The 16,131-nt window shown below is 37.2% G+C and overlaps 1 long non-coding RNA gene across 1 annotated transcript; it reads left to right on the top strand.

The window, feature by feature from the left end:
- The first annotated feature begins 3,325 nt into the window (after window positions 1-3,325).
- Window positions 3,326-10,262, top strand: LOC126927196 (uncharacterized). Its single transcript, XR_007715277.1, has 2 exons — window positions 3,326-3,726; window positions 9,636-10,262. It is a non-coding gene; the product is annotated as an uncharacterized LOC126927196 (long non-coding RNA).
- Window positions 10,263-16,131: the final 5,869 nt, after the last annotated feature.

The raw sequence follows: 16,131 nt of genomic DNA, 5'->3' as shown, positions 1-16,131 counted from the left end.
TGTGTTAAAGCTAAATTTCTATTATATTTTCGCAAAATTTTCTTTCGTTTTATAGAGAAATGATAGATACACAGCATTTTTTGTTTTATGTTATTTTATATTAAATTGGAGAAAGGTGGATCGCACATAATTGAATAAAATAATATAATGCAAAAAATATCGTACATCTATCATTTCTTTATAAACCGAAAGAAACTTTTGGAACAACCTAATATTTCTCTCCAACGACACTTCTACGATGTTAAAATATTTGATAAAAATATTTGATAAAAATATTAAGAAATTCTAATATTGATTTAAACGTATCGATTTATTTACTTTTCGCTGTCAGAAATTGTTAATTATGATTTCCACTTAAAAGCGTATTTCATATTATGAGGATAAATGATCAAATTCATCTCTAATATACACGTTAGAGAGTCATTTATAGCTGCAATCCTGTTTACCGCTCATATTCCTGGAACTCGATAATTCACTAGGCGATTGCTTTAACCGTGCAGAATACATCCATAAATAATTAATCGCTATTAATATTCCATCGACTTTTGAAAATCCCTGATGTGATCTATTTCACGTGATGAGAATACGTGTAAAGTGAGATTATTGCTTGATTATCTTTAGTCGAATAAATCGAGTGATTCAAATTATAATGCGAAAGAAAGTCAAAACTATGTATACTATTTTTTTCAATTTTTATGTATCATTTGACGGAAGGAAATTTGGTAAGTAAGGTTCACCTTCTTTAATGTCAATGACTTTGAGATATGTTATTAAGCTCCAAATTCTAAGCAATCTTCTATATATATATATATAACATGCGTATAATAGCCAAAGTTCAACTCCCAAGTATACGCAAAGCTTTTATTTTCAATTTATGCGATACCACTATGTTTCATGAATTTATTTGCTAACGGTATTGAAACAAATAACAAGCAGAGGACGAACTATCCGTGAACTGTTTTGCCAACGAGTACGCTTCCAATATTTTCTGTTTGAGAAAACACACTTGCTGCTGTTGCAACTCCAAATATTTTTACAGCCGACGCTTTTGCCATGAATCATCGGCTAACATATAAAATAGAGAAAAGCCATAGTTGATTTTAATGGAAATTTAGAAAACCTGAAACTCGATATAGAAGGGAAAAATAAAGGAAAGGAAGGGAGAGATAATTGGAAGCTTGGTGCCAGGTTTAATTCACTGAAACCGGGCTGGTTGTGTCATCACGAAACAGAATTGCCAGTACGTCATTTCTGTGCTCCCGTCCTCGTAAAAACGGTTTCACTCGTTAAGAAAAAACGAATAGGCGGTGAAGGGAGAAAAAAGCAGACAGAGAGCGCTTTTAAAAAGCTGACGAAGCGTGCGTTGCCACAACGAGACACACGGTGCTATTTGTCGTTTTAAATTGCGCCGCAACTTGTTTTCGAGATCTTTGCTAGAGACACGTGAAAACACGTTGGAAGTATATTTCTTGTTTTTGTGGAATTTAGCTGGAAAATAAAAAATAACGTAAAACATGTACTTACGACTTACAGAGTAATTGAATGTATACACTATAATAACCAGCGATTTAAGGCTTTAAAAGGTCGAAAAAAAAGAAAAGAAAAGAAGAAAGATAATATGTTGTGGCAGTCTAACTCGATCTAAGGAAATAGAGAGGGAGGGGGGGCAAAGCTTGTTAATCTGGAAAGAATACAAGCATCAATTTCAAGCACTTATAGAGAATCAAGCGGGCTTGTTAAGGTCGTAAGTTGGACAATTATCCCGTGTTAGGTTCAATCAGCTTAGTCCTACACAAAATTGATCGAATCATGTGAAAACAAATGTATTCTGATTTTTGTCGCAGATATTTCTGGTCTACGCACTCCAGTGCCCGCACAACTGATATTGAAACGCCTGATTTTCCCATATTCTACAGCGACAACATTACCTGATTTTTTACAACCATGAAGGACTCGAAAATACTTGCAATCCTCATCTGTTTGCAAATTATTTTCGTCACTTTCGTCCCGTCAGGGGCTGGTAAGTTGATACTGATTAATTATACCATCGAAATTCTATATAATGGCTACAAAAAATATTTGCATCATTACCCTCATTTCCTAACGAAGCGCGTTTTTTACCAAGTTTTATATTTCATTTCATAGTATCAAATCTCTGTAGTTACACGAAAGTATTAAATGATAGGAAACTTGATATACACGAATTTAATTAATTAATAAGTTAGTCGATATACAGCCATTATTATTTCATGTGAAATATTACAACGTCAAAAACTTAACGTTCTTGTACGTACAGTATTAATCACAAATTGTAAGAATGTTTACTGATAAGCAAAATAGATAATATGGAAAACGCAGACCTATGGAAAGAGAATTCCTGACATTAGACAGGAATACGCGATTGCACGAAATATTTTATGGTATGTCTGACATGGAGAATATATGCGGCGAAGTACGAAAAATTCATCCTGAGATATGTATACGACCTACGCGGTACGGGACGTGTTATAAATGGTTTCCGCCACTCAGCTGTATTTCAATTTGTGAACACGATCGAACAAATGACGCGACAATTATTAATTGCCGTCTCTGCCTTAGTAACGATTCGCGTTGGAACGAGGTCGAATCGTTCCGATTCCACGCGCGATTAACAAATAATTACAGTGGACATCAATTACTTGGATGACCTTCGTCATTTCAGCGTAGCATCGATGACATCCGGTAATTGGACTCAAAACGATTTGCTTAAAACGATTAATTTGATCAAACCAACCAATTATTTCAATTAATACAATCTGAACTTTAAATTCGCACGTCTTGTATATACACACCGGGCTCGAGAAAAGTTTTCATTCGTTCGAGTAGAACCTTCGTAGTTCTTGAGGACGCGTGTCGCTTCTCGGTGCTTTAATTCAACGGTGCTTTAATCTCATCGACGAAGCATCGATGCAACGAAGAAGCATCGTGATAGCCGCAATGCGGATCCGTTCGACAAAAATTTCCTGGTACGGTCGTTTTCGTAATGTTATTAACCGTTTTAGTGTCGGATGTTTCAAGACTCCGTATCGGTTTGTGCTATGCAGCGCGATAGAGCTTCGTTTATTTATTTGCGAGGAGTACCGATCGACGCGATCGCGCTGCCCTTTTTCATCCTGTTTTTTTTCATCGAAATATACCGTTCGACGTGCTCGCGCTTCATTTCATCGGTTATACTGAAAGCGTTACAACAAACACTCAAAAGTTTGCGAAATATTTATGCTCTGCGTTTCGTTTGCGCGATAACATTCTATAATGCAGTATTTGGTTTTCCAATTCAAGAGGTAATTTTTTATATTGGTTTTTTTTATTTGGTTTATGATTATTTGAAAAACAAGTAATTACGAGAGGAAACTCTGATATGACTCACGACGAGCACGCTTGAGCGCGTTGCGAATTAATGATCGTGACCATACGTCGTGGCACAATTTACCACGGTACGCGAATTGAGCGATCACGCTGCGTGGTGTTAAAACGGTTAGCGTAACTGCGCGTACGATTGTCGAGGGGCAAAGATATTGACGTTGGTAATCGTTTTCAGTGGCTTTAGAAGAAAACTGTACTGATTTCGAAGGACAAGTTATCTCAAATGGGCTGCTGTATGTGCCGGGACCTTCGGTTTGCAGCCTTTGCGTCTGCTACCATTCGGAGCCAAAATGGTGCAAGGCTATCTTCTGTTCACCTCCTTTTGTAAGTATATGCTCATTCTAAAAGCAACCAGCTTAGCACAACCATGCGAAACTAAAGTACACCGTTAACGCTTGCATGCTGGTCGTTAAAACACATGCTGCGCGAATAGGGTACACAGCGATTCATTTAACTCGCCTTGAATTAGTTTTAGAAAGACAAACATGGACAGGGATAATTTTTGTCACGAGCCGTTTAATTTATTCGTTCATTAGAACGAATTAATTTACACCTGCTGAGATCGCGATTGATGCGACAAATTCGAAATCTTGTTCCATATAAATATTTTTAAACAAGCACGTCGTAAGCTTTGTATATTTTTTAATCGCAACGAAACTGTTCAGAGAAATGCTGAAGTTATTAATTAGAAAAGGAGATTTCTACGCATCGTTGTAAAAGTGTCAGGGAAAATATTCGTGAAACAGTTACGTTGTTACAAGTTCTACAAGAAGAAATATTGAAAATCACGTTCCACTTATTCAGTTGCACGTGTAAAAGGTATCTTGCGTTCGCGCAAAAAATCTCTGAAGGATACATGCTTTATAATAATTGGAGTGTCGAAGTTGTTACGCGGATCGGCGTACACGTACCTTTTAATGAAACTAGGTTACCCATTCGTTATTCGTTCCTAATTTTCAGCTTCATGATTTTTACGCAATAAAATTTTATACACCTGTTCGGTTTATAAATGATTCAATTCAAATTTAACAGAATTAAAGTTGAAATAATCATTTGTACTTCATTAAAAGGTTCTTTCAGCATCTCGTTTTAATATTTTTATTGGTAATATTTTGTTGATCGTTATATTTAAATGGAGTTTTTCAAAGGAGAGACATTTTAAGGTAGGAAATGGACATACATTTATAATAAGAATTCAGAAGAAAGAATATTTCATACAGAAAGAAATATTCCGTATGTATAAATAACTACGCTATGAATTTTATATGTATCGGATATTCCTTCTGGTTAATGCATCTGATGTTTTTTCACGCGAGATAGCGTATATTTGCATCTATATGTCTCTTCGTTTCTCAGTAGTAAAACTTAGCATTCCTGCGGCTGATAAGTAGTTACGCACTGACAACGAGAAACATAAAATGAGTAAGAAGCATGAGACATTCTATAAGAAAAATATAGTCGTTTTTATCTTTCATTGCATATTCGTCAGAATATTGTTAATAAATATTTAAGTTAAGATTTCAGTTGAAATAAATACATAGGATTAGACATTTATTTGTCGGAGATGAAAGAACACCGGAACCTTCCCTTCGGAACTTTGGGAAGACCCCTAGTACTGTAATTTAGATTTCACCATAGCCGAATTAAGAAACTGTTGTCATTCAATTCGACTGTACTTATTTGAGATTTATGATAGTGAGCTCGGGCTCGAGGCGACAACCAGTCGCCGAACGTAGTCGCGGTCAAGGGATGAACGTTTTGTCTAACAAAGGCATGAAGTAACTCTATAGCTCTCCTTAAAAGAAATACTTAGGACGGGGCACGACGGTAAGCATTTCAACGATTTCTGTCCCGTGGCTCGCCACACGCAGACTCTATTCTTTGAGTAAGATGATTACCAGATGTCGACGCGTCTCCACAGTACATGTTCAGCTAGCCCGAGGACCCGCTATAAATCTTAAGATTTGTTTAACTAAAGTCCTTCAAACCGACAAACAGTCCTCGTCCCAACTACGAGAAAATAGGAGAAATCTATTTTTCTCACGAACGACGCTTCCTCTTCTCGAACTCTCTCTTAAGGGCGGTTAGCACGCTTCCCTAACCACCAACATGGAAATTGGCCAATTAACAGTAACGCCAATTTCCCTCACTTTCCGAATGAAGGCTTTTCTCCACGAATCCGATGATTTCGTGCCCTTAGGCACACCCATCATGGTTTTCCTCGACAGCGTTACCGTGATGGAGAACCACTCTCCCGTACGATCTCAAAGACGATTCAAGTAACTCTCAGATACGTAGTGATTGCCCCATGCATTAACATTGAGTACAACTTAGACGTTGAAGAAAAGTAGAGTTCGTCATCCCCTTGACCGCGGATTCGTTAGTGAGCCTAGGATCATTGTCATTAGCTTCTCGAGTATCTAATTATCGCGATTACTTGTCCAATTTCATCATAGTCATATTTGCACTAGTAAATATCTCCTCTATTGCATAATGATCACGTCTAGCGCCAATAGGGATTCGTTTCACGCCCTTAACCCTAACTCAAATCTTAAGGTCAACCCGACATATTTATATATGTATCTATGAACGCATTTGACATAAAATTTTGATAACGACTAAAATTATATATTCTGATATTAAATTAATTTAATGAGAATAAAAAACTAATTTTTTTAAACAAGATTTTGTATAAAGTTATATTTATTAGGAAAAGTTCGTCCATCCCTTTATAATATGATAGGATTAGACTCATAGCTGTGTAAATCATTTCATGGAATAGTATATGTGTGCGTGTGTGTTCTAAGTTTTTACTATAAAAATGCTAAATGTACTAGGAGACGTTTTTAAAAATTCATACATTTTTCTTCATCAAACATATCAATCGTTATATTGAAAAGTTAATTATCTTTTATTTGTTTCGAGCTGCACATTGATTGAGACATTCGTGTTGGTTATAATTGCGAATTTAACGCAACGAAGTTGTTTGAATCCCTTGCAAGCATGTAAATATATCTTCGAATTAATTGGTCAATTACTTGAGGTTGGAATTGAAAGAAAGGGAAAGGTGGAGGAGAAGTCTTGCGTTTGAATGCGGGACACTTTTAAAGCCCACAGTTCGCTGAAATTGCCAGAGAATTCAATTAAATGGCAAATTAAACCATTGAACTGAATCTGTTTCCAATCGCGAGCTTAGAAATTCTATCCTTTGAATTTTTATATCAGTCAACTTTCTTTTTGTACGTACGGTAACGAATATAATTCATGAATTAATGAAGTATGTAATTGGATGAAAGTTCTTCTCCCTGGATTCAGTTTAGACTAAGAAAAATTATATAATAACGAAATTATCAACTTAAAATTGATAGAGTGTATAGTTTTTTTTTCTTTTTTGCGTGAGGAGGGAAAAATGCTGTTACGCATACCCAGTGATCCGCATCACTGGGTTATGTGGGACTCGGGCCGATGTTGTTGCCATACCCACTAAAAACCCCTCCTCCTTTTTCCTTTGCTTCGAGGACAGACAACCCCGGTAAAACCTGTCGGCAGTCATCAGGGTTGTCCTTTCATGCCCCGTTGTATCTTCTTCTTCAGGCAGTTATTCTGTATATTCTGTATTGCTCTCGTCATCTTCTCAGCTAGTTCAGAATACTGGGCTGATCTCCTTCTGTGGTTCTTTGTTGTCTTGTATCTCTGCCTTCACTGCTCCGCGTAGTTGTTGTTGCTCTCGTTCTCCTCCTTGCTTCCATCAAGGCCTTCGCTGTCACCCTCCTGTGAGACATGACGGTCTTGCGAAATTGCCTGAATTTATCTCAGCTCTCGTTCTTGGCGGTCACCGTGGCGATCAGATTGTCCACGTCTATGTTCTCGCCAAGAGCGTTCTCCAGCTCAATCCTTCTGTCCGTTCACTTCGGGCACGTGAAGTCGGGAACGTCAACCGTTTCCAGTGCAAATTCAATTTTGAATCGCAATTTCCATGTTTGCGTGGCAAAAACTGCTTCCCAATCAAAAACTCTGTCCACTCCGCACGCTCCACACGCTCTGCCCACTCTACCTTTTCCCGTTCTTCGGAACAGGTATCCCGAAACCCCCGTGATCAAGGTCACGCAGCCTTTTCACGTAAACTGTCCACTTAAAGGACCCAACGGTACATTGTTTACAGTTCGGCCGATACCTTAGGCCTTCTGGCCCCGGTACTACATAAATATTTGAATAAATATTGCGAATTTCATATTGCTAAAAGATTTATACTATTTGTTCGTAAATAATCGTCGGATCTATATTTAAGTGGAAACTGCTGCATTAGATCTCTTTTCTTACTTAAAATTATTTGGATTGGTAACTTGGATGTAACATGTAATTTATTCTTCTTTTATAAATAGTGTACAGAAGACACCAATTCAGAGAAATGGAAGGAAAGTCTAAAAGCAAAGAAAATCTACAGGAAGATAAAACGTTCGAGCCTTGCCAGGCTATATAAGATGCTAAGTAATCTTCCTAGTCTTGCAGTTCTTTCTATTTTGATCAATAATTATTGGTATATGTTAGGAATGCAATTAGAATTTTTGTCCTCAAGCAAAGTATAATTTCAATTTTGTATGTAAACCAAAATATTAAATATCAAATAACCATCAAATAAAATTATATTGTATGGACTACTGTTTCTTTAAATATTTAAATATTTGATAAATATTGTTTATTTAAATATTTTAAATTGCATGAAAAAAAAATGATGCAAATAAATCATAGGGCATTTTAACTAAAGAGACCAATATCTATTTAACAGTGATTAAATCGTCACCGTTTAACGCTCTATCTCTTTTATTAACTGTGCCTTGTTAAGCTACTGAGGATTACAGAGGATGCGTTTTTTTGATAAACAAACGTTCTGACAAATACGGCAGCAAAATCAGATATGTAGATTCTTACAACAGCAGTTATATTGTAGGAATTCCGTTTTTCAGAAGCTTTATTTGTGAAACGACAATTCGCCAGAGTACGGATTCACTGTAGTTATAGCTGTAGGATCTCTATCTAGTTGACAGATCTGCTTTACGTAAAGAATTCCTGTCTCTTGTTCTACTTTATCGCGATTCTCTCCTCACCTTATACGCTTTGTCGAGGAAAGTAATATCGCTACATATCTCGGCTCCGGTTACAATAATTAGTTTCCGCCTAAACTGCTAGAACCACGTAGCACGCACTCTACTCTCGTTTATTAAACATTCAGGCCATCTGATCGCATGCAACGAGTTTTATGTTAATCCCGACCAATTACAATATCTTTCTCTCGTTTACAAGGGACGACGAGACTAGCAGTTGCGTGCTTTCCAAAGCAAAAGCCGCGATATCTGCATGATAACCTAACCTCAACCGATTTTGTTGTACTATTCTTAAGTGGACTTCGTTTGTACCACTTTCGTAACAAAAATAGAATATCTAGAACACAGCATTCCGTTCTGCGATATTGTCAATTTCTAACATCTGAAACATCAGAGATAATTTTTTCCCTACAGTTGTAAATTTGTGTGAAAAATTACGAACGTAACGGTGTTTGGCGCATGTACAGTTCCCCCTCCCCCTCGCCCCTCCAACCATCATTTGCGTAGACATGCTAGAAAGATCCACTTTTCCACGGTGAAACTGTGTGTATTGTAATTTCATTTTGACAATGGTCCAACATCCTACTATGCATAAGTTTAATATCAATATAAGCAGGTTTCATGCCAAGTATTACATCTAACGTATAAGCACTAACCCTGGTTTTAAATACCTTATAGTAACACTGAAAAGATTATTCAGTAGGATGTCTGGCTCAACATCAATATTTTACTTAGAAGAGAATACGTCGAGAGCATGTTGGTGGATGGAATGGGAGATGAATGAAGGCTTACTTCTGTAAAATACATAAAATGGTAGTCGGAATGAATTTTGGCGCTTGGGGACAGAAAAAGAGCTGACTGATACTGTCATACACCTGAATTTATAAAATTTTGAAAATCGATGTAACCTTTGAACTTTATCGTATTCTGTTTCATAGCACAAATTATTCTTCCCGAAATGTACGTTTAGTGTTATAATATATTTGACCAATGGTTCTCAAATACTAGTTTTGCTGAAGCAATGGTGGAATTGGAGCAATTCTTTCTTCTTTTATTCTTTGAATGACCTGGATTTTCGAGTAGTCTAGTGACGATTGATCCGTACAATTAATCGATTTCTTCTTATTACAGAGCTGCAAGAGATTCCGCGTTGGACGCCGATGTTGCGAGTTCGAATGCCTGGATGAGGTTGGCACTGAGTATTGGTCCGGATCTGATGTGGTTATCGTCGATGGTTCACCTAAACTTGAAAAACATAGTGTATTGTGGACGCTGAGCTTAGTGATGGCAATTGTAATATTTTAATTTCTCAATAAAGATTCCGATGGCGCCGTTGACAAAATTCGTACCTTATAAACGTCGACGATTAGCTTCAGCCACCGGGAAAAGAAGTAGTGTACAATGTAGTGTGTTAACGAAGAATCATTTGTAACTGAATAATTATACCTTGAGAAGATTATACCTGAGTAATTATATTTATTCTTATTTTCTTCCCCTTTATTTCATTTGAATAGATTTTTGTATTCAAAGAGCGAGGTATTATTATTTCAGACGGGTTAATTTGTTTTTATATATGTCAAAAGAATGAAAGGAGATGACGATGAATCGGTGACAGGTAGAAAATTGTAATCTGTTGTATTTCCATGGTACTGTATACTTGATTATATTTTGTTCAATATTATTCATATTCTATCATGTAATTTGGGAATATACATACATATACATATATGAAAATATAGTGGTATACTTATCCCCTAATCTTTGTGATTTCTATGAAACTTTTATGATTCATTGTCACTTGTATGAAAGATGGAAATATAAAAAATTGATAAAATTATTAATAATATTTACAAAGAAAAAGTGAGCTGTTGGATATACAGGGTGGTTGGTAACTGGTAAAAAAAAGAAGTCGAAAATATACAAATTTTTCATTTGAGGCTTTGTTTTCGAGAAAATCGACTTTGAATTTTCGCTCGGTACGCGTGCACTTTATCACGTTTCGTTATAACGGATTTTATTGTAGATTGTGTTTCGATTGACGTTATGTTGATAAACCGTTCCAATATGTTGCAACGCGTTGCAGGCATACCGATCAAAAATTCAAAGTCGATTTTCTCGAAAATAAAGTCTCAAACGAAAAATTTTTATTCTATATTTTCGACTTCTTTTTTCGAGTAGAATCACCAATTTTCCGCCTGTACTATCAATTACCAACCAGCCTGTATGACAAAATTCTATTTTAAACACGAAACTCGCCACGAGTGGCTATTTTGTTTACGAAATTAAACGAATTTAATAAATGAAATGGCAAGGAAGGAACTACAAGTGACCGTCAAACTATTTTTATGCTTGAAAAGTAATTCGCAAAGTAATATAATATAATACTACCGATTTGTGTCTCTTTCAGAATTTTTTCTTAATCTCTTGTTTTTTTCCCTTCAAATTTATTATTTATTATTTATTCGGTGTCACGAAAACCGATTAAATATTAAATATCTTAAATATAGATTGAAATGAAAGCTTGTCAGTTCTCGTTCAATTGTCACTTCAAAGTTGTTAGTTCAAAGGTTCTCGTACATCATAAAGCAAGGGACCAAATCTTTAACTTATTACAAATTAAACCTTTTATTGTAATTACGAAAATTATGAAAGTCCCAAGCGAAACAAGTAGGGAACATGAACTGCTCAACGAACCAAAGAACGGCTCAGTGACAAAATTAATAAAGTAAGGATCACAAATATTACAACATTACACTCTTACATCACATAATAGTTCTCTATACAAAAGATATATAGCGAATCGACTTTTCACAACGATAAGAATCAACAGAACCAATTAAGACCAGGCGAAACTCTCATAAGATAAGATATAGATAGATAAGAAATAAATTTAATAGTAAACACGTAGGTGAAACACTTGCTGAAATTTGCATCACTCAACACGAGCGAACCGTTCGGAAGGAAAACGCGTTCAGCCCCCAAGGCGGTGGAATTGGGATCACTTAATTAACTCCGTTTGAATCTATCTTGAATTAATTCTCGTTTAACGACCTGTGCGTATTCAACATCATAACATTTCCGACCATATCGTTCCCAGAAGATGAAACAGCACGATAAAACAGATGTGAATACCTATCACGAGCGAAACAGAAATGCGAAGATCCTTTGGAACGATAATAATAAAATTGCATGCATAGGAACCATGGGTGGAACACAAGACAAAGGTGTAGATGATATTATAAGCTTTGAAACGAGCGTATAGGACGAGAGAAATTGATCAAAAAATTGAGTTGAGCCCATTGAAGTTAGGAATAACATACTTTGATGTTTTGTTTAAAGGAGAGATATTGAGCTGTGAAAAAATTGTATAGGTTCTCTGAAGGTAAATAAGATTTTGTTGCTGAGTAAATAAACGAGATTTCAAGTTTCTCTTGAATATTGGAAATTTAAATGTTTTGATGGTATTTTATCGTTATATTACTTCCAAATTTTAAAGGACCAAATCACATGGCTGATATTTTTAAAGTCTTTCTATACCTTTGAGGAAGTAAGATAAAGTTGATAGATAGTCGTTGTTGGTACTTAACCGAGTATGGTCATATAGTCGATTAAATGAAATTTCTATTCTTTCAGATATATATCGTCAAATATATATGTCGGATTAGGGTCAGGATTATGGAGAGGGGCGTTTGATGAATTCTCATTACAATTAGCCATTGCCGTGATACAATAAAGAGTTTACTAGCACAGGCTTATCAACAAGATTAGGCACTCGTAGCACTAGTGATAATGATCTTAGGTTCGAAACGAATCCGCGGTCACGGGATGATAAACGTATGTTCTCGCACAGTTCAAGTCTAACTCTTTGTTAACTAGATGTGAGGTATTCACTGGTTGTAAGGTGGTACTGTCACTCGTCGATGAGATCGTACGAAAGAAAGAATCTCCGTCTCGATGATGCCGTCGAGGAAAACTATAATGGGTGTGTCTAAGGACATGAGATCCCCGGATTCGTCAACGAAAGCTTTCGTTCCAAAGGTGAGGGAAATTAGCGCTGTTGCTAATTTGTCGATCTCCATATCGGCGTTTTGAAAGAGATGCTGGCCGCCCTTGAGGGGAGGTTGTTGACGGGGGGCATCGTGGAAGATAGGTTTCTCCTATCTTCCCGTAGTTGCAACAAAGTCTATTTGAAGGACTTCGCTTGACTAAATCTTAAGATCTATAACGGGTCCTCACGTTAGCTAAACATACACTACAAAGGCATGCCGACATCCGGCGATCATCTTACCCGGAGGACAAAATCTGCGTGTGGCGGGCCGCGGGATAGAAACTATTGAAGTATTTACTGCCACGTGTCGCTACGACTATTTCTTTTAAGGAGAGGTATACAGTTACTCTGTGCCTTTGTTAGATAAAACGTTCATCCCTTTGACCGCGGCTACGTTCGGCGATTGATTGTCGCCTCGAGCACAAGCTCATGATCATAAATCTCGAATAATCGGAGCGGCATTTGTTTAATCTAAGTTACAACGTTACGGTATTCCCGCGAATCCAAGGAGGGGTTCCGGTGTTCTTTCATCTCCGACATATATTATATATCAATGTTAATTGTTATCTGTGTTGGCGTAGTGAATAAACACATTGATGTTCGGTGTTTCAATTATCAGAATTATAATCGATGTTAAATGTATAGAGTGTCAAAAAATTATTTGTTGTAGCTGTGGAAGATGGAGATCTGTTAGAGAAAATGGATCATGAAATTGATCTTGAGTATAATTTTCAGACAAAATTTTTTATTGCATCATAAAGTACTTATCACGAGAAACGAAAGTTTCAGAAAACCCCTGGATCGTAAATGATTCGTTCTTTTGAAAAAAGCTGTTTAAAATTTCTTATACTAATCCTTATACTAATTGTGTATACTAATTGTATTTAGTATATTATGTTATAAATAATGGTTAATATAAGTATCAAAACAAATAGACAACAATTAATTAGATAACATCGTAATCCAGAATGATAAGCGAACAAAACGCAGTACTCAGACAGCAAACCCAACAAATCACAGTCATGCTACAACTAATTACAAACGTGCTAAGCAAAGAATAAAAAACGGACACTCTACAAATAGCAGCCTGGAACTCAAACGGCCTACAACAACGGGTCCTCGAAATTAAAACATTCATATACAGTAACAATATAGACAAACTACTTGTCTCAGAAACACACTTCACTACAAAAAGCTACTTGAAAATACCATACTACACCATATATGATACCAAACACCCCTCAGGAAAAGCTCACGGAGGGACAGCAGTGATAGTCAGAAACGATATCAAACATTATCTACACAGCCAAGTTAACAAAGAATATTTACAAGGAACCACTGTTACAGTTCAAACTAGCGGCAACTACTTCCAGTTGTCAGCAGTGCCTCCGCGACACAAAATAACATCACAAATGTGGGAAGAATACTTCCAGGACCTAGGGGACAAGTACATCGCAGCGGGAGACTACAACTCAAAGCACACGCTATGGGGGTCAAGAAACATTATACCTCGAGGCACAACACTGGAAAAATACATTAGAAATAATAACCTCAATATATTATCCACAGGAACACCGACACATTGGCCGACTGACCTGAACAAAAAACCAGATCTTCTGGACTTTGCAGTTACAAGGGGACTAAACACAAATAAACTAAAAATAACACCCAACCTCGAGCTCAGCTCCGAACATACACCCATAATAATTGAATACAGAAACAAACCAATACACTATAGCAAACCAGAAACACTATGCAATGAAACCACCAAATGGCAAACTTTCAAAGAAATAATAGAACGCAAAATAAACTGCAACATCCCGTTGAAAACTCCGGAACACATAGAACAGGCAGTAGCAACATTGACAGCAACTGTTCAAGAAGCAGCAAGGACAACGACTACACCCGAATCAACCAGCAGACAAACAATAGCAATCCCGCAAGAAATACTCGACAAAATCAGAGAAAAAAGAAAAGCAAAAGCAAAATGGCAAAAATACAGAACTCGAGAAAACAAAAAACACTTAAACAAACTTGCAAAGGAAATAAAAAACAAAATAAAGGAGCACAACGATAACGAATTCGCAAAGTTCATAGGGACACTCTCCACACACGAGAACACCAACTATTCACTATGGAAAGCCACGAAATAAATAAGGAAGCAAATAATACCCGTCCCAGCAATCAGAAAAGCAGATAACACATGGGTAAGAAGCAACGAAGAACAAGCTGAAGAATTCTCCAACCACCTCTGCAACACATTCACACCACACATTATCAACAACAGCAACCTCAAAAGTCATACGGAGGAGGATCCACAAACCACTATTACCACAACCGACAAAGAATACACTATACCTAAAACATCAGCACAAGAAATTAGAAACATAATTGATAAAACAAAAAACAATAAAGCGCCAGGAATCGACCTAATTGTTACGCCGCGCAACACATCTGCACTCCATCCCGCGCGGCGTGACAGCCAACGGTCGACGTGCCGTCCTTCGAACCCTCTATAGGCCTAAGGACCCACCATAAAGTCGAAATTCTAACTGCATTGTTCGCACACATGGTTTAAGTCAATCTGTTTGCCAGAAAGGACTTTCTAATTCCAGAAGTGTTTTCAGCTGGTTTTTTAGAAGAGTCCTTGGGTTTATTACGTGCTCTTAAGAATTGCGGAGAAAGCAGGTAGTGGCCTAACGAAAAAAGCGGAGATCTCCCTAACGGAAAATCCGAGTCTCCCCATAAACGATGTCGCCTAGGACCCAAGTTAGTAGGAGGCTTCTTCCTCCTATCTTCCTTCCCAACATTGCTCATAACCAATCAGCATCGCGGATCATTGCCCTCACTTTCCTAACTGAAAATGTAAGCAACGAATCCGCGTTCTTCGTTCAAAGGGCACACCCATACCGAGCTTTCCTCCGCATTCACATTAGAATAAAACTTCAGAGTTTGATCGTCTCTCACAGTGCCTAGAGTTCCTGCATTTCCTATAACTCTTACCGTTCCTATCTCTCCTGAGTTTGATCGTCTCTCACGGTGCTTAGAGTTCCTATAATCCGTATAGCTCTCACCGTTCCTGCATCTCTCAGAGTTCCTTCATCATTTCTCACGGTGCCGAGAGTTCCTGCATTCCCTATAACTCTCACCGTTCCTATATCTCTCAGAGTTTCCTACAACTCTCAAGGTGCCTACACGGCCTAGAGTCTCCTAAGGCTCTCACATTATCCAGAACTCCGACAGTTCCTATAACTCTCAAGGGCTTAGAGCGCCTAAAGCTCTCCTTTTCTCATCCAAGACTAACCCTTCTCTCGTTATCTGTATCTTAATCAACGGCGTTACTACTTTGTGTGATTGTATAAAGTGTTGGAAATATACATTATTATAACTCAGTGACTACCAGTGTTATACCGCATCAACCATCCCGATTATCCTAACCGAAATACGAGGATCGAACTATTCGTGGTGTCGATTATTCTAATCGTAACGGGAATTTACGACTCCCGTTGACGCGTATTCTAACGATCGCGTCTCCCCGCGATAGTTCGAAAATACACTAATCAATGGTAAAATCTTGAA

This window comes from Bombus affinis, unplaced genomic scaffold (assembly GCF_024516045.1).
Source record: "Bombus affinis isolate iyBomAffi1 unplaced genomic scaffold, iyBomAffi1.2 ctg00000078.1, whole genome shotgun sequence".
In the NCBI taxonomy this organism is placed as follows: domain Eukaryota; kingdom Metazoa; phylum Arthropoda; class Insecta; order Hymenoptera; family Apidae; genus Bombus; species Bombus affinis.
This window is presented reverse-complemented; position numbering and strand designations above follow the sequence as displayed.